This window comes from Lacerta agilis, chromosome 10, assembly GCF_009819535.1.
Source record: "Lacerta agilis isolate rLacAgi1 chromosome 10, rLacAgi1.pri, whole genome shotgun sequence".
Taxonomy (NCBI): Eukaryota; Metazoa; Chordata; class Lepidosauria; order Squamata; family Lacertidae; genus Lacerta; species Lacerta agilis.
The window spans coordinates 12,913,357-12,933,042 of record NC_046321.1 but is presented as its reverse complement, the minus strand read 5'-3'; positions in this window follow the sequence as shown (position 1 = coordinate 12,933,042).

Genomic DNA, 19,686 nt, shown 5'->3' with positions numbered 1-19,686 from the left:
ATTCAGTTCAGCTGGTGGCTGGAACAGACTGAAATGATCAGAGGAAAAGGCTAGAGCTTTCATTCCTCTCCTCTCAAATATTGCTACTCTCCAGTGGCATTTCATATAAAAGAAGAAAATCGTTGTTGCAGACTCACCTAGGCTCAAACTGAACACACTGGCCTTCTTCCATCTTTGATAAAAGAAGTTTTTTCCAATGTCCCCATATGGTTTTTTATTCATTTGTGGGTTTATAGAATTTATGGGTGGTAAGCCTGTGTATTGGAAGGGGAATGCAGGTGAAGACAGCTCACAGCCTTTCTTTGGAGCAGAAGGCATCATCTGCCAGAGCACCACGGTAACCAACTGGCCTCTTTGCTCTGACAAGTGAGTAAGGTGATAATGAGGTTTGGCTTTGACAGTTTAGCATAGAGGAAATCAGAGGAAATGAGGATGCAGAGGCTGAATACTTCTTTCCTTCTCTTTGACAGGGTTCCCCTTTCAGGCAAGCATGCTAAATGGTAAGTCTTCTTTACAAGGTTGTTTTGCATATTTAGTTAAAAGCCAGAGATTGCATTTTAGTTGGCTAAAGACCTTTTGTTATAAATTTTGGTTTCTGAAGAAGTGTGCATGCACACAAAAGCTCATACCAATAACAAACTTTGTTGGTCTCTAAGGTGCTACTGGAAGGAATTTTTTATTTTGTTATAACTGTGTTTTATAAGCCGAATCTATGCAATCAGAGGGAAGAATCAGTGAATACAATTCTGATCCTAATAAATTAGATATTATGTTGCACAGCACTTTTTTGTGATAGTATTTGGTGGTATGGAGTACTGCCACCTTTTTTAATTGTTCTTTTTCTTTTTCTTTCTCTTTTGGTGCCCATAGCAGCTATTTTGTGCTGTCACCCACAGCACTTTTATGTGAGTACCAGGACCCTATATTTTATGCCTCACCCCCCAGTTTTGGGTGTGTATATGGTAGATCACACATAACATATGACAGATCAAAACAGCTGCCTCATTGGGACATAGCTATAGGAGCTGTCATGATGAGTTCCTTTACTTCAGAATTTATCGCTAACCACTGTCAGCCTGTGCCTGGACTGAACCACTTCAGGCTGCAAAAAGGGGCTCCCATGACACAATGCTCCGTTCCAAAATATATTCCTTGAACATAGGAAGCTGGCATGCCCGGGAGCTAGGACACCAGGCAACCAACGCCACTGTGAGGGGCAATAAAATATATGAAGAGGAGTTCTGGGAGGGTCTGCTCCCTCGCCCTTACTGATCTTTGAAGGCTGAAGAGAGTCCTCTGACGTGTATACATGCTGCAAGGAGCCTTCACACTTGGTTGTACCTGATGAAGGGATGACACACATTTAAGACCTTAATTTATCACCTCATGCTGCTGTAAGATTTTAATCACAGTAGGGAGAGATGGACCCAGTGAGCTGTGTTCAGGGGAAATGACTGTAGCTTTATGTCAAAAGAGGTTCTGTGAGCCCCTGACATATTTCCTACAGGATGCAAGAGCAAGGTTAAAGCTTGTAACATTGGTGGTGCAGTGGGCAGAGGGAATGGCTTTGGGTGTGGGAAACATAGGTGCAAACCCCTGTGCTCAGATCCATGCCTAGGAAGTGCAGGACGAGTGGGAAACTGCTAGGATCAGTGCTTCCTAGGCACGGGACAAGCCGGCGTGTGGAGAAGCCCATACAGACACCATAATGTCCCCTAGATATTTGCTCCTGCAAAGCAAGGATGGAGAAAAACTGAAAACACGAAAATGGCTTGAGGAGAAAAGTATTACCCCACTCCCAGCCTCCTCACCCAGCCTCATTTCTTGAACTCAGCTAGTGAAATGTAGGTGGGTTCCCACGAGGCAAGACACAACGATAACAACAATAACCTTTATTGAATTAACAGAACTGGACAATGGGGGCAACGCAACTGCTTATATACATTTCTGAAGACCTGGGCCACTCCCACTCCTAACTTGATTGGCTGTCTAAATTTCGAAGCTGCGAATCATAACTCAGAGTTTAAGGGCAAATGGCAGAGGCCCAAATCCTGAAATGTTCTGTGATTGGATATCATGTATCGAATCAGAACACAGGGGCTCATAATTCTTTGTCCAGTCTCCAGCTCAGGCAAACACAGACCACTGAATACATAACAGTTAGCCCCTCCCTGCAGCTTTTAACCTTAAAGAAAACAAGGAACTGCAGCAAGGGATGCCAGGCTTTGGGGGGGCCTGTGTGCATGTTTTTGAATTTTCAGAGTGTGCTTTAGGGGCACCCGTCCCCTATAAAAACAGAAGAAGAGTCATGGTGGATCAAGCCAAAGGCCCATCTAGTCCAGCCCTCTGTTTCCACAGTGATCAACCACATGCCCCCATGGGAAGCAGGAGAGCAGAACTTGAGTGCAGCAACCCTCTCCCCAGTTGTGATTCCCAGCAAGTGTCGTTTAGTTAGAGACATGCTGCCTTTGACAGCGAAGGTAGAGCACAGCCATGGAAAGGTGTGATTTTGTCTAATCTCCCTCTAAAACCATTGCTGCACTATCTCTTGGGGAAATGAATTCCATACTTTAACTTGGTGAAGAATCACTTTCCTTTGCTTTCCCTGAGTGTTCCAACATTCATTGGAGATCGTTGGAATGTCCTGAATTCCAGTATTATGACAGAAGGAGAAAAACATCTCTCTATTCACTTTCTTCAAACTTCTCCCTATTCACTTTCTCCCTCTGGCTGCTTCTCTCACTGCCCTAGACAGGCACAAAGAGAAAGCAATGGCCATAAAGCATCTAAGCCGCTGTCTCTTTCCCCTCTTCAAACAGCATAAGAAGGAAGTTGAAAAATTCCCACTTTTCTTTGTTTTGGCCTCTAAACAGAGCAGAATTATTCCCTCTGCAGCTCAGCTAACGGTAGACAAAAGGGGCATGTGTCTGTTGTTTACTAGAAGTTAAGCTATGGAATTAAGTATCATGTTAATTTGTGTCTTTATGTAGAAGGAAAATGGAAATTCCTCCATTTGTAATCTTGATGAGCATGTTTTAATTTCCAATCTAGACACCATGATTAACACTCTTAATGAAGTTTCTCATATAAATCATACCCTAATAAAGTGACTGAGTGAGAGCTCAGAAAGGCAAATTGCAAACTACAAAATAATTACAAGCCCAAGTCATTAACAAAATTCAATGAAGCACAATATGATGATATTCTCGACAGCATTCGTCACGTAAATTGCATCCTAAAGAACGCTATATGGAACTGCTAAACGTTTTAGAGTTTGGTAATAGCTGGTGCCCCATTAATCAGTTTAATACAGCTTTCAGAAAGCTCATTTCCACTGCCGCCCCCCAAAAATCCATAGTTATTTTGAGTAAGAACCTAAGACAAGCCCTGCTGGGTCAGACCAGAGACCTATCTGGTCTAGCATTCTGTCTCCACAGTGGCCAACTAGATGCCTCTTCAAAACACCCACAATCACCCTCTCTCCTGATCCTGATCCTGATCCTCAGCAACTAGTATTCAGAGGCACCATAGCTATACCCATCATGAGTCATAGCTGCCATGAAATTGTTTAATCCCCCTTTAAAGCCATCCAAATTGGTGACCATCATTACATACTGCATTAATTCAAGATTCTTTTTATCTATTCAATGTTTAACATTTTATTTATAAAAATATGTACATACCACTGTACCATAAAAAATATATCACAGTGGTTTACAGTATAAAAGCATGAAACCACACAATAAAAGTCAGAAAAAGTTAAAAGCAAGTTAAAAGCAAAAAATAGATTAAAAAGAAGAAGAGGAGGAGGAGGAGGAGGAGGAGGAGGAGGAGGAGGAGGAGTTTGGATTTGATATCCCGCTTTTCACTACCCGAAGGAGTCTCAAAGCGGCTAACATTCTCCTTTCCCTTCCTCCCCCACAACAAACACTCTGTGAGGTTAGTGGGGCTGAGAGACTTCAGAGAAGTGTGACTAGCCCAAGGTCACCCAGCAGCTGCATGTAGAGGAGCAGAGACGCGAACCCGGTTCACCAGATTACGAATCTACCACTCTTAACCACTACACCATACACCAAAACAAACCTCATAGACTATTATGGGGGATGCATACGTCTGTTGGAATAGAAAAGTTTTGGGCTCAGAAGGTGTCTGCTGTATCTCTAGCAGCATGGTATTCTACAGGACTGGGCTGTTGACACTAAAGGCTCATGTTCAAGGTTCTCGTATTAATTTATGGGCTACAGTACTTAACAACTTGGGTTCAGAATACCTCGGGGATCATCTGACCCCTTATATCCCTACCCAATCACTGCAGTTTTCAGGGGAGTCACTGTTAGTGGTCACTCATGGTTCATATTCTTATAACAGTGATGCTACCACCCCTTACTGCTAGATATCCATGTCTTCTGTCATATTTGCTGATAAATCTGCTGGAAGTAATGTTTATAAGTACTCTTAAACACCAGAGATACCCCCTCCCTTCTGTGGATCCTTCTTTAGAAAACGAGTGAGTGAGCCACACACCAGCCTTTACGGTTTGATAAACTATTTTGCATATTAACCTAAATGCAGACGTAAGGAGTTGACATTATCTAAAGGCAGAGATAGCAGCACGAGGAAATTCTGTTACTAAGGCAACTGTAACAATAAGTATTACCATTAACTTTGAACAATTCTATCTATATTTAAATTGAATAAGATATGTGATTTAAGTTGAATAAGGTATTTGTACCATATCTACAAATATTTAGGTAACAGAGAATTAAAAAAAAAATAATGAATGGCCTGGTTCCATTTTATTCCCCCTTTCACAAAATGGAGCATCCAAGGTTTCAAAAAATAAATAAATGCACAGCTCAGGAATCTTGGATTGGTTTTCTGAAAAATCTGTTAATTTACACATTTCTAGGTTGCGGAGAAATAGTTTGGGAGAGTGCAGTTCTCAAAGGCAAGCTTAACATCAAGCCAGAATTGAGATGTGTTTTGCAACCTCTTTGTTGCATTATCAGTGAACTAGGTGAGATTAGTTCATGTGGCAAGGTAGGCAACTTGATTCAAGAACTGAAGATCTGCAAGTCTGGGTCACATCTAGTTTGCTGTTCTTTTTCCAACAGTGATCTTCAAAAATTCACAAACGGGGCAAGAAGGTGATAGCCATTAGCTGTTCACCAATTCTTCTTGGTGATCACTCGTAGCCGAGTAAGATTGTCTTCCATAAACAGGGTTTCAACAATGAATCCATAAGTGATTGTGGAGGCCAATTCTGGATCCACACGTCCTTCCACAGTGGGGACATTGGTTTCCGGGTGGGAGTTTATCACAGTGTGGGTTTGCCAAGCGTGCCTTCCTCTTAGCACGTTTCTCCCTTGCATCCTGAGTTCGAGTGTCTTCAAAGCCCAGGACACCTTTGTTCTCCAACAGGAAAAAGTGCGACACCTTTGTTCTCCAACAGGAAAAAGTGCCCTTTTGCAGGAGGTTTTCAAAAAAAACGAAAAGGAAGCAGGGACAGACCTTCATGTGGGGTGGCGGGGAGAGGCTGCACCTAGAGACCAGGGAGCATGGCTGGCGTCTTACAGCTAAAACAGAAACAGCTAAAACCATATGGGGGGAAGCATTTATTTAAAAAGGGACAAACATTAATAGAATGTGTGTGTGTGTGTGTGTGTGTGTGTGAGAGAGAGAGAGAGAGAGAGAGAGAGAGAGAGAGAGAGAGAGAGAGAGAGATATCTATTAAAACATACAGACACTTACTATATTGGAATCATATACTATTGGAATTGTTTTTAATATGTTTTGATTGTTGTAATACCTGGGTTCCTTTGGGAAAGAAATTTAATATAAATAAATAAAAATGAACCAGACTGTAGGAGGCAATGTGAAGTAGACCCTGGTAAACATCAGTTTTGACCTTTTCCTAGGCTTTGTGTTTTATACTGTGCTATTTTTGTCCATACGAGAAGAACAACCACATATATTTTCTCCCCGTTGTTGAAGAACGGGGTCTTAGTCTGACTCCGAGGCCCGGACACTGCCACTGAATACCAGACAACAGGCAAACAGACCAAGCCAAAGTGATTTTAATTGCTTCCCCCCCTTCTCTTCAAAAAAAGAGGAACATTTACCTAATTTCACTGAACTGCCGTTTACAAACCCATAACCCGGTTGGCAGATAAATTAACATTTTGCAAAGCATACTGGGAGGGGGGGAATCCACAGGAAAAGCAATAAATCAGCACTGGCATCATAACATATAATTTCAATACCACTTCTAATATGCAAAGATTTTCCCCCACCCAACCAATTGCTGGGATCCAAAATGAGGCAGCCACTGTCCCACCACTGCAATAATAAGGGATGGCTTGTTTTACAGGGCTGTGTCACAGACCACCAGTGGCTGCCCAATTGCTTATCTTGTTTCCCTCCTGTGGGGGTGCAGGATCAGGGCTCCTGACAGCAGGGCTTGCTGGTTGAGACTGGCTGGGAGGCAACCCTGCAGCCAGTCAAGACCTGCCATTTCTCCTCCCTGGCAGTGGGGCTTGATAAGGCAGATAATGAACAGCTGGAGAGAGATACAGATGTTCAGTGTTCCAGGTGAAGGCCTGCAAAATCCCTCAAAAAATTGAGAAAAAATGGGTTTTCCCCTGCCCATTCTTCTGGTGTCCTCTCACTGGCCTTCACATCCGACTGGGGTGCCAACTGAGCCCAAAGCCCAGTAGGGAGGTGCTATAATGCCACCTTACGCTGTACCCTCTTGGTGCCTCAGCACCCTGATTTACACACCCTGTCATTAGCCTTTGTAAAATGAACCATCCTGTGGCTGTGGCTATTTGTGTGTGGGAAGAGAGGGGCTTTTAATGTTTGAAGTTGTTAATGTTGGATGTTTTATTGTGTTTTTAATATTCCGTTGGGAGCTGCCCAGAGTGGCTGGGGCAACCCGATCAGATGGGTGGTATGTAAAGAAGGAGAAGGAGAAGGAGAAGGAGAAGGAGAAGAAGAAGAAATAATTACTCGCCTTTTCTCTAAACTAAAAAGTCTCAAACACCACAACCTTTCTTCATAAGGGAGTTGTCCCACCCCCTTGATCATTGTGGTTGCCCTTTTCCAAATCTTTCCCAACTCTACCACAGTCGAACCTTGGAAGTCGAACGGAATCCATTCTGGAAGTCCATTCGACTTCCAAAATGTTCGGAAACCAAAGCATGGCTTCTGATTGGCTGCAGGAAGCTCCTGCAGCCAATCGGAAGCCTCGGAAGCCCCGTCGGACGTTTGGGTTCCAAAGATATGACTGTATATCCTTTTTGAGGTGAGGTGACCAAAACTGCACACATCATTCCAAATGTAGTTGCACCACAGCTTTGTATAATGGCATTGTGACAGCACAACAGTTAAACTTTCAGTTCCTTTCGTACTGATCCCTAGCATGGTATTCACCTTCTGCATGGCTTACACACTCTGGATTGACATGATTGGCAGTTACTCTTCCAATATCTTTCTTCCTATCACTTGCATTCTGACTGGCCCATTTTAAGAGGCACCTGGGATTGAACCAGGGCCAATAAACGTGCAAAACATGTCACCCTACCATGAAGCGGTGGCCCCTCTCCTGAAAAAAAAGGAAAAAAAGTTTGTCTCTACAAATTTAGCAAGTTGATCTAGTAAAATTTGGTGGTTTGATTTTTAAAGAAAAGTTTTTGCTGCCCCCAGCCCCTGTTTTAAACTTCAGACTGGGGACTGGGGCTCAGGTAGCAGCAATCTGTTGTCTGATGCCTCTGAGCAACAAGGTGTATAAACAGGCATTAGAGGAAAGAGCCTCCCCTCTCTCTTTGAGCCCTGGAGCCAGCCGAATTTCAGACATAGGCTCACGGCTGGAGTTTCAGCCTTGGCTGTATCTGATGAAGGGAACGACACACACTTAAGACCTCAATTTATCACCTCATGCTACAGTGATATTTTAATCTCAGAATGGAGAGATGGATCCAGTGAGCTGAGTTTAGAGGAAATAACTGTAGCTTATTTATTCCCCAAAGTCCCAGGAATAGCTTTGCTCCAGGAACGAAAAAGGAAGGAGGGTGAGGGGAAATGTGCCCCATTTGTCGGGAGAGAGCCAAAGGGTCGGCCATGTGTTATGTGGGATGTGGGGGTGCACATTTGTGTGATCTCTTTCTACCCCGTTCACTTTGAAAGAGGGCGAGTGATGAAAACTGTGTGTAAGTACCATTCACAACATCTGTACACACAGCGTGGTGTAGTGGTTAAGAGCGGTGGACTCGTAATCTGGTGAACCGGGTTCGCTTTCCCGCTCCTCCACATGCAGCTGCTGGGTGACCTTGGTCTAGTCACACTTCTCTGAAGTCTCTCAGGCTCACTCACCCCACAGAGTGTTTGTTGTGGGGGGAGGAAGAGAAAGGAGATTGTTAGCCGCTTTGAGACTCCTTAAGGGGAGTGAAAGGCGGAACATCAAGTCCAAACTCTTCTTCTCTTCTTCTTCCTAATGTGCTTCTCAGTGAAAAGCCCTGTGGAAAGAAAGCAGGTGCTTACAGGGGAGGTCACTGGAAACTTTAAAAAATTTCTTTTGCAATGATTTATGTACTTAACAAGGCAGTAATGGAGAAGTGGAAACAGATTAAGCTCCCTTTTCATGCAACAAACCTACTGCTACATATCACCCCAGCACCCCCAGATGCTCAGGGCAGGGTGAGGTAGCTATCTCAGATCATGCGTGCTGAGGAGTGATGGAGGGGAACAGTGACAGATCCCTTAGTTCTTCTTCCTGAGCTCCCAGGCCATCCCTCTCCATTAAGAAGACAAAGCTGTGTGCCTTGTGCTCCCCTAAACTACCCAGATGCTTTTAGGAAGGTATTGCCCTACCCTAGGTTACAAAGAGTAAAGGGTACAAAATGGTAAGTTTTCCAGCTCTCTGGCTCCTTGATCCTTTGCCACCTTACAGAGCAATCCTAACCACATCTACTCTGAAGCAAGTCCTATTGAATTCGGTGGGGTAAGGGGGGTTAGGATTGCAGCACCAGACACCTGTGAATCCTCTAACCTGCAGACTCCCAGGCCGGATGCAAGGCACACACACATCCCTGTTTTATATTCCTCTCTTACTTCATTCGAGATCTTTGTTCTGCACTTAAAGGGGCATTTTATTATCTCACTTTCCGGTTGTGGCAAGTTAGAAATAGCAGCCAAGGAGGAAAATTAATATGTTTATAAAAAGAAAAGAAAAGAAAGAATCCAAAGCTTTGGTTTCCGGAATGGATGTTAATTCATTATATGTGGAGATAATTATGCAAATATCATTCCTGTGTTGTCTGACAACATGAGAGGCATTTGAAAACACTGGTTTTGTTGTTGTTGTTGTCGTTCTTGCTGCTTGTTGTGTTTGGAGCATCTTGTGCTGTCTCCTGGTGTGCAGCCAGCCAAGCAAAAATGCAAATGCATTTCCAGCTTACACAAATCCAGATGCCTTGGGAGCTGGCGGATCCGTGCCAGCCTTCACCAACCATGAAATCTACTTAACTCAGTACTGTACTTTCGCACGGGAAGGGTTAAGTGAGAGGCAGAGCCAGTGGGTGGCTTAAACAAGAAGATAGGAAAGTAAATGTTAAGTGGTAAACAATCCTGGCTGCAGGCAAACAATAGCTGTGGTTGTTTTAGGAGAGATGCAGGTGGTTAGAATAGAAGCTTTATCCCCTCTGCTATGCCCACTCACAGGGCTGCCCCAAGATATTTTGATGCCTGAAGCAGAACCACAAACAGCTCCACCCCCCCAGCAGCTCATAGCCCTTTGCACCCCGCATAACAGAGGCCTTCCTTATACTGAGTCAGACCATCCAGCTCAGTATTGTCTACACTGACTGGCAGCTGCTTTCCAGACCTACCTGGAGACACCAGCAATTGAATCTAGGACCTTTTACATGCAAAGCCATATGTTCTACCATTGAGCTACAGGCCTTCCCCTAAAAGAAATGTCTGTCAAGAGCAGGCTTCCTCAACCTCAGCCCTCCAGATGTTTTTTGGCCTACAACTCCCATGATCCCTAGCTAGCAGGACCAGTGGTCAGGGATGATGGGAATTGTAGTCTCAAAACATCTGGAGGGCCGGGGTTGAGGAAGCCTGGTCAAGAGGCATGTGAGGCAAAATCATCGTCATCATCCCTCAAGGGTCTCTCCTCGCTGTCGATAAAAGTAGTATAGCAATATATTAAATGACCAGCTGTTTGCTTCTTAAGACATCTGGTTAGCCACTGCAATAACAGGATGCTAAACTAGATGGGACATTGGCTTGATGCAGCAGGGTTCTTCTTATCATTTTCTTAGTACAAAATTCAACAAGGTTTCAGGAATGGATGGCTTATTGTTAAGCATCTTATCGCCTCCTTGTTTATGTCCATGCAAGATCGTGCATGACGAAGCCTTTGGAGTAAAGTTTCCAGTTTATGAGAAAAGGTCTCTGTTTTCGTTCATTCTCTCTCCCCCACCCCCCACCCCCTGCAATGTATTCTTGCTGGTCAGCCAACTACTTTATTCTTCCAAATCCCATAGTAGCCAAGCGGAAAAACAAATAGCCCAGATGGTCCCATTTGATTTCAAGAGTTTGGCAAAGTTCTTAATGAGCTGGAACTGACCATCTCTGAAGGGGATTTGGTCTTATGTTTATATATTCAGATGTGTTCTATCTTGAGGTTGAAAAATAATTCCTTTAAATGCCCTTTTCGGAGGAGGAGGAGGAGGAGGAGGAGGAGGAGGAGGAGGAGGAGGAGGAGGAGGAGAAGAAGAAGAAGAAGAAGAAGAAGAAGAAGAAGAAGAAGAAGAAGAAGAAGAAGAAGAAGAAGAAGAACAACAACAACAACAACAACAACAACAACAACCAGGGTGGTTCATCTGGGATTAACAAAATTCATCTGGGATTAACAACATTCCTGCATGAATGTTGACAGTCACAGAATTTGGAGCATTCACTGAGACATTTAATTTGTATGCCTCATATTCTGATGTTGTTACAGGCTCGGCTGTGATATGCCGCCGCTGCCCCCCCCCCAAAAAAACACAGAAGCCTACAGCTTAAAAAATGAGCAGGTTAGTTCAAACCAATATGTGAATGTAACCAGCCCCACAGGTTTGGGGGGCCTTCATAGCCCATTTAAGATTTCTCAGTCACAGTGCTGCAGTAGAAGTCACAACTGACAGAACTGGTCAACATTCATTAACCTCCAGAGGGTTTGGACTACAATTCCCATCAGCCCCAGCCAGCCAAGCCAGTGCCTTGTTAGCTCTAGACCTGCCAATGGAGGCAGCCATTTTTCCTGAATGCTCCTGGTGGTATCACGTATAGAGCATTTTTGCCAGTGGGAAACCATCCAGGCAGCCCAGATTACAGCTATTTGCCTGAAGAAAAGAAGCAGAGTATTCATGCTTGAGGAAAGTGGAGTGCCCTCTGTAATCTTAGATAATGGCTTGCCCCCCCCCATCCCATGCTGAAAATTCATGGCACTTGGTCAGCTCCCCCAAAGTCACTGAAAATCTCCCCACCATCAGCACCACAACTTTCATGGGGGACAAACAACCCCACAAAATGTGCAGGTTTCTCCTGGATCCATTGCCTACTGTGCACCCTTTCTTCAGCCTCCTTGCCTTTGGGCTAGGATTTAGCTTCCCTAACCCTACGATCGCTTCCCAGTCCCCATTCTGTTCTTGTGTGAGGTTTTAATCCTAGTCAAACTGACAACCACCCCTTCTCTCAGAGAATTTGGATTGGAGAGTTTGCTTTGTTCCCTGAGCCACTGAACATTCTGTGCGACCACACCTGCTCAGCCCATCCATGCCAGAGGTTTCACTACCACAAGAACAACATTGATACATTAAAACAGATCATTAAAAGGTGCCCATCACCAGGGAATACTTGCCAGAAAGCCTGAAAATGGGCATGAAGGCAATGGGTCTGCAGAGATCATTGTCAGTTTGGTGGGGAAATCATGGACTGTAGTAGCAGCCTGCTGTTTTGAAAAATGGAAGGCCAACTGTGCCCAGTTGAATCATCCACAGGGTTATCCTTGATTCCCATGTCTGCTATGTGGATAGAAGATCATAAACAGCCTTTTCTTTTTTGGAAGCAGCAGCAGCAGCAGCAGCTACCTTCCTTCAATTAGAACTCTGTTGGCTTCTCACCTGGTTCTTATTCTGTTTCATAAGAAGGACTATGAATGGAGACACTGTAGAGCAGAACTGCAAAGATAACAGATGCTTTTCAGATGTGATGCATAAAAGTCCTTACAAAACCCCTGAACTGTCTGCTCCTTTGGACCTCCAAAAGGTTTCTATGTTGGATCTAGAGGGCAGGCAGAGATGGGGCTTCATCATTGTGACATGGACCTCAGGATATTTCCTATGTTAACTCTCCCTACTTTCTCCAGAAAACTGGAAATAACAGTGCTGCTGGATCAGACCAAAAGCCCATCATGGTCTGCATCCAGATCTCACAGTGGCCAGCCAGATGCCTAGATGAAGCCTGCATGCAGTTTTTGAACTCAACAGCACTCTCCAAACCTGTGATTCCCAGCAGCAGGTGTTCAGATACTCTCATACTAGAGCCAAGGGGTTCATGGCTAGTAGCTATGGGTAGACTTGTTCTCCATGAATGTCTAAAGCTATCCAAGTTAGTTGCCATCACTGCATTTTGTGGATCTGGATTCCCTGGTTTAACTATGCAGTTTGTGAAGAAGTACCTCATTTTGTCTGTCCTGAATCTCCCATCAACCAGCTTCATTGGAATGAAATTGGAAATAGCAAGTGGCAGAAAGGACTGGCGAAGAAGTGGGCCAAGCTGAATGGTTTATTCTTAAAGAGGAAGAAAGCAAAGGGGCTATGCAAAAGCAGTTGCTAGGAACTCATATGTACCTTTCTTGGTGCATGGATGTCTGCACAAATATCTTGAGTAAATATGCCCAGCTCCCTGGGGAGCCAGATATTCCTCAAAGAATGAAGGTTTGGATGTGTTGCAGATAGCATTATCTATCCAATTAGCAGGTTCGCTCACAAGAGCTATCCCATGTCTAAGCAAACTGGACCAGAGTTTAGAGCTTACTACAATGGCTAGAGTTGGTGGGAGACAAATCTGCAGCGTGTGCTCACAATTTTTCCTCTCCTGTTTCCTGAACAGAAAATCACATCTTGCTAAGTCAAGCAGAAAATGGAAAGGAGATGACGCTATTTTATTTGCTGATAAAGGAAGCTCAGTGTTTCCTCTCCCTTTGGTCAACACAACTCGGCTGTTCCGATGTCAACACAACTATGACTGTATCCATAAGATGACGTTGGGAGGCCAGAAGGAGTGTCTGTTGCTGATGTTGCCATTGATGCTGATTATTGTTGCTGAAGGAATCTAGTAGTTTACTCCAGTGACTATTTCCAAGTGCCCTCAACAAACTACAATTCCCAGGGTTCTTGGGATGGATGCTGAGTATGCAGCCAGAACTCAATATAATATTCCCATTTTTCTAGGTTTCTGTGAGGAAGAAACAAAATCAAAGCTGGGTGCATTTCAGGGTTTCTACCATTTAAAAAAAATTATGGCGAGACTCTTCCCATATGATCTGGGGTTCCTGGCATTAGAGCAAAAAGGCACTGTGCTGGTGTAGTCTGGATACCATGAAGGTCAGGTGAGATGTGGCAATAGGTGATCTTACTCAAGCCACTGTCTCTTAGCCTCAGGGGCCCCGTTCTGCAATATAAGGATGGTTAACAACAACAACAACAACAACAACAACAACAACAACAACAATCAAAATATTGATTTGCTTATTTTTGTAAGTATTAGAGGAAAAGATGAAGTGCTTGGAACACTCCAAGTGTCTTGTTTAAATGCTAACTATTACAACGATCATGCTACCCAGCAATCATGTTTACTGGGGCTCTGCTGGAATTTCCCATAGTGAACAACATTAAGTGTGACAGGCAGATGTGCATTCCAATTAACATTCAGGGGCATTTGCCAGAGAACTGTGATTGGCCATGTAAATTGTGAGCAAATGTTGTGTCCTTCTACCCAATGCCATTTTTTTGCTACACAATGCGTCCATAAAAGCAATCCACAGTAATATTAAAACACCCTTAATTAAAATACAAAGTAATAAATAAACAAAAAGCTGATTTTTAGGATTTAGCCTCTGTACACCATATACACAGACTTTGTGATCATCATTTTGAATGTATGAAACAGCTCTCTAGATACATCAATTTGACAGGAGTTATTCAGCGTATGAACAAAATGCATTGAAAGAGACCAAAACATAGACCAGGCTACACATGGAGCTAAAAAGTTAATATTGCATAATGAACTGTACAATTTTGACTGTTCTGAAGAGTCAAGTTATGCAGAATGAGGTTGCAGAATACTGGACTATATGTACCACTGGCTCCCAGTATGTTTCTGAGCACAGGTCAAAGTGTTGGTGTTGACCTTTACAGCCCTTAATGACTTTGGCCCTGTATACCTGAAGGAGCAACTCCACCTCCATCATTCATTCAGGACATTGAGGTCCAGCTCTGAGGGTCTTCTGGCAGTTCCCTCACTGAGAGAAGTTAAAGGGAACCAGGCAGAGAACCTTATCAGTAGTGGTGTTTGCCCTTTGGCACACCCTCCCATTCGATGTCAAGGAAATAAATAATTATATGACCTTCCATAGACATTAGTAGTAGTAGTAGTAGTAGTAGTAGTAGTAGTGTTGTTATCATTGATTGCAGGTGCAGAACTGTGTTTCTAAATTCCAAAATCTATTAGGGCAACACCTTCATTTGGCCAGTCAAGATTTCGCAAAATGTTGCATAAGCTTTTAAGCTCATCAGGCTAAATTAGGGGTATCCAGTGTGGTGCCCTCTGGATGTTGTTGAACTCCAACTCCCATGATCCCTAGCCAGCATGGCCAATGTCAGGGAAGATGGGAGTTGTAGTCTAGCAACATCTGTAGGGCACCACATTGGCTACCCTTGTGCTAGAAGCTAAACCAGGCATACGCTAACTCGGTCCTCCAGATGTTTTCGGACTACAATTCCCATCATCCCTGACCACTGGTCCTGTTAGCTAGGGATCATGGGAGTTGTAGTCCCAAAACATCTGGAGGACCGAGTTTGCCTATGCCTGAGCTAAACAAAGTGAGGGTGGGAACAAAGAGGAAAAAACTTGGCTGGTGTTAATACTATGAGTCTGTATCTTGGAACTGTGAACAGATGCAGGCTCATAGCATTAGCACCAGCCAAGTTTTTTCCTCTTTCCCCTCCTGCTCTGTTTACTATCTAGCCTGAAGAATTCTGGAGAAGTCAAATGCTTGCACACTATTTTGTCATATTTTTCTCAGCCTAATAAAGGGATTGCCCTAATACAGATTTTGCAATTCCAAAACATGACTCCGCATCTGCAGTCTAAAATGGTACAGCCCAGTATACTGCAACCTCATTCCGCGTAACATGAGTCTTCAGAACAGAATCGCAAACAGGCATTCTGTTTTTGTCTGCTGTCGTCTCCAGACCACACCGACTATTTAATTTCTGCATTTATGTCTCTGGCAGACATGGGACAATGACTTCACCACAGGTCATAAAAGTTTGTTTGTTCACTGGCATTGAATCATATCATCCTGTTTAGATTTATGTAGCTTATTGATTGGAGGAAGGATGTCGCAGCTGCTTATAACAGTAGCCACGTTCCAACAGGAGATATTAAGGCTGCTGCTGCCCCTGCCAAACTGAGATCCTCCCCCCACTCAATTGGGTAATAAGGAGATATTGACTTCCTTTGAGGTCAACCTCAAAATGTAATTTATTGAACCTCGGTGCCTGTGGAAACCACAAAACAAAAGACGTATTAGCTCCACACATCCTGTTTCCAAACAGATGATGACATCCTGACATGGTTTTCCAGTTAGTTCTGTTATCAGACTTGCAATTCAAGCGATTCCTAACAAGTCAACAGCAGGCTTGTTTTTTAAAAAGGAATAATCCAATGATGTCCACTGGGAGGAAGAATGGGCAAGGAAAGCCAGCACCCATAGAAGTGTTGGTGCATTTCCTAGGGCAGAATGGGGAATCTGTGGGTTCCCAGTTAAACTATGGTTACACTATTTTGGGAGGAATAATGATGGCCACCAATTTGGATTGCTTTGAAACAGGATTTGACAAATTTGTGGAGGATAAAGCTATCAGTGGCTACTAGCTATGGCGGCTATGTTCCACCTCCACTTTCAAAGACAGTGTGCTTCTGAATACCAGTTGCTAGGAATCACAAGTGGGAAGAGCACTATCTACCTTGTTTGGGACTGGGAAATAGCTTTCTTTCTGAGTCAATCTGACTGCAGATTTAGGGAATGGGGAAGTTGCCTTGATATCCCGACAGCTGTTCCATTTCTGCAAAATGTCCCTTTCTGTGGGTTTCTGCTAGTTGATGGAGAACAAAAGGTGTTTCCTTCGTGGGCACTGACAGGCAATTTGCTGTTCCAAGTATCTTGGGTGTGAGTCACACCCACCTACGGAGGTGAGTACATACACAGTAATATATGCCTGGCCATACAGAGTTGTTAAACTGTGGGAGCCGAGGGCAACAGGTGTAATTTGAATTGGCTGTGGAACTGTGTTTAGGAGGGATTAGACAGGTGTTGCAGCTGTGGATGGGGGCTTTAATGGGGGCAAGATCCAGGGAGTTTTCATCAGGCAGAATCTTAGAAAATCCTCTCTTATAACTCAGATCTATCATGGCATGAGTATCCTAATTTCCCTCTCCCACATCAATAATGTCTGCAGGAAGGGATAAGGATGCTGATGACATGAAATGCGCTGAGTCGTGTAGTCTCAGGGCTCATCCACACTTCTGCTTGCCCCTTGCTTAGAAAGCATGGTTTTCGGCTTGACCCACGCTTTTTAGGCATGGGTGCAAGCATTTTTTTTTTACCTTGCCCCACTCCTTTCCCATGGAAAACCTGCTGTTTGGCACTAAATCAGAGCAAACATCAATCTGGAGAAAACCTGAATTGCCGTTTGCTCTGACTAAGTGCGAAAGAGCAGTTTTCTCTGGGAGAAAGCAGGAAGAGGAAAGTGTAGATAAGAGGAAGTGTAAAGCCCTCAGTCCATAAGCAATATTGGAGAGGAGGGAGAACTTGCTAAAGACAGGCCATTTCCAGCACCAGTCCTGTATTGTGAGACCCCATATTGCTGTGGATGACATGAACCATGTAGGCAGGGCCAGTTGTGTGATTTCACACCACCTGATTGGCAGTTGCTCTCCCTACCAGTTGGGCAAAAACTGGCTGAGACAAACCCACCCAACTGGCCCTTCCTACATGGTTGCAGTATGAACAGATTTATTGCAACGGCATGGGATGAGATAGAGATGGACAAAAATCTCTTTCAATTTTAACCAACCTGGTGTCCTTGAGGGCTCTAATAGGCCCTATCCAGCATACATGTGGTGGCCAGGGTTGATAGGAGTTGTAACCAATAATATCTGGAGGACTCCAGGATGGTGAAAGTTGATCTGTTTCCAATACATGTTTTTTACCCATAGTTCATCATGAACCCGCAATATCGATATAGGAATGTAGATCTAGATACACACAAACGTTTACAAAGCAGTCCAAAACACAGGAAGAAGAATAACCAAAGGCAAATGAACCCCCAAATCCAGAACCCTGCTAGGTACATGGTAACAGGCAGGGGCGTCGCTAGGGGGGGGGGGCGGTGGGGGCGGTACGCCCCTAGTGGCAGGTGTGACAAGCGGCGGGTGGGGATGACAAGCGGCGGCCCCTCCCGCCACTCCCCACGCAACGCCGGTCACCCTGGGAGCAGCAGCGCTGCACGGATGGGGTGCTCCCTCGGCCGTGCGCTGTTGCTCCCGGGGTGACGGAGCAAGCGGCGGCGCGTGGGGGTGACAAGCAGCAGCCCCTCCCACCATTCCCAAGCACTGCCGCTCCCTCCGCTCCGTCACCCCAGGAGCAACAGCGCACGGCCGAGGCAGCACCCCATCCGTGCAGCGCTGCTGCTCCCGGGGTGACCGGCAGCATGGGGAGTGGCAGGAGGGGCCGGCGCTTGTCACCCCCACGCGCTGCCGCTGGCTCAGTCGCCCCGGGAACAGCAGCGTCGGACCGCCGCTTCCACAGCCTCCTTTTGAGCCGCAGAGCTTAAAAGCGGGCTCTTCGGCTTAAAAGGGGGCTGCAGAAGCGGCAGTGGCACTCCCGGAAACGTCCCCGGGGCGGGGCATCGTGACGTCACAATGTGACATCACGACGCCCCCGCCCCCGGGGCGTTTCCTTTGCCGCCCCGGGTGCCGCGGAGCCTAGCTCCGCCACTGGTAACAGGGAAGGAGGGAACCAGTATTTTACCTCCCCACCACCACCTCTTTATAGTCTGATTTTTTTTGAAAAGGATTTCCCTCTCCTTGTTTCTCAGAGATCTAATGCTTCCCCTGATCTACCCCCTGAACATTACCATTTTTTGCTTCTCCTGCCGTCAGACTCCAACATAAGGACTGTGGGGTTTTCTGTTGCGGCAGGGAGGGGTCTCACAAAGTCAGGTCTTCTCCAAGGGTGGACCCAGTGCTATTTTTCTAGGAAAAGAGGTGCTGGAACTCACTATGAACACCCCTCCTCGTTCTCTTATAATGGCAATGGCGCCCATCTGAGAGGTGCCAGAACTGAGTTCTAGTGAGTTTTGGCTGGGGGGAAAAGTCCTGGGTGGACCCATCTCTCTTGGAGAGGGAACTCCAGAGCATCCTATGACTCAGGGATGCCCTCCTAGGAACCATAGGATCACATGAGGATATAATAAGAGCCCTTCTGGATCAGGCCAACAGCCCATCTAGTCCTCCATCCATCCATCCATCTCGTTCTTGCAGTAATCAATCAGATTCCTGTGAATTTACAGCTGTAAGCCACCAGGAATTTCATCACAACATTCTGACATTTGCAAAGTTCAATGAAAAGCCATCTTCCAGTCTATGCAAAACAGGATGCAGCAGGAAACACTCCTCTTAAAACACCCCTGTGATCCCTTCCTGTGCTAACAGGAATATGTGTGAGTGGGGTTAATGCTGCTGACTGGTGTGGTTCATGCTTCTTGTCCAAGTAGTAAAAATAAACAAATCACCAACAGACCTGCTCCTGCAGCACTAAAAACGAATAAAGTCCAAAAATAAATGCAGATACTGTGAATGGTTTGTTGTCCAAGAAATGAATCAACTGGCCCACCTTATGCTGTTGGAGCTCAGCTCTTTAACCAATTCCATCATTCACATGCAATAATACAGGAGTGGGGAGCCTCTGACCCAGGGCCCTTCTGTGTGGCCCTTCCTACCCTTCACTGGCCCTGCTTAGCACCCTCCTTGAGTGCTTTGGCCTGGCCTCTTGCTTGCCTGGATGGGGGATAGAGACAGGTAGTGGATATATTGCTCCACCCACTTCTGCCTCTGGTCCCACCCACCACTGGCATGTGGACCCCCCCCCCCAAAGTTTTCCCAGAAGGGAATGCAGCCCTCAGGCTGAAAAAAGGTTTCCCCATTGATGTAATTACAGGGGAGGTTATCCATAACAGACCCACTAAGTCTAAAACGTAACCTCCTGCTATCTTATCCCAGTTAGAACATCTCTAGCCATAATTAAGATGTGGAATCCCACCAGAAAGATTTGTCTGTTGCCTAGGTTTT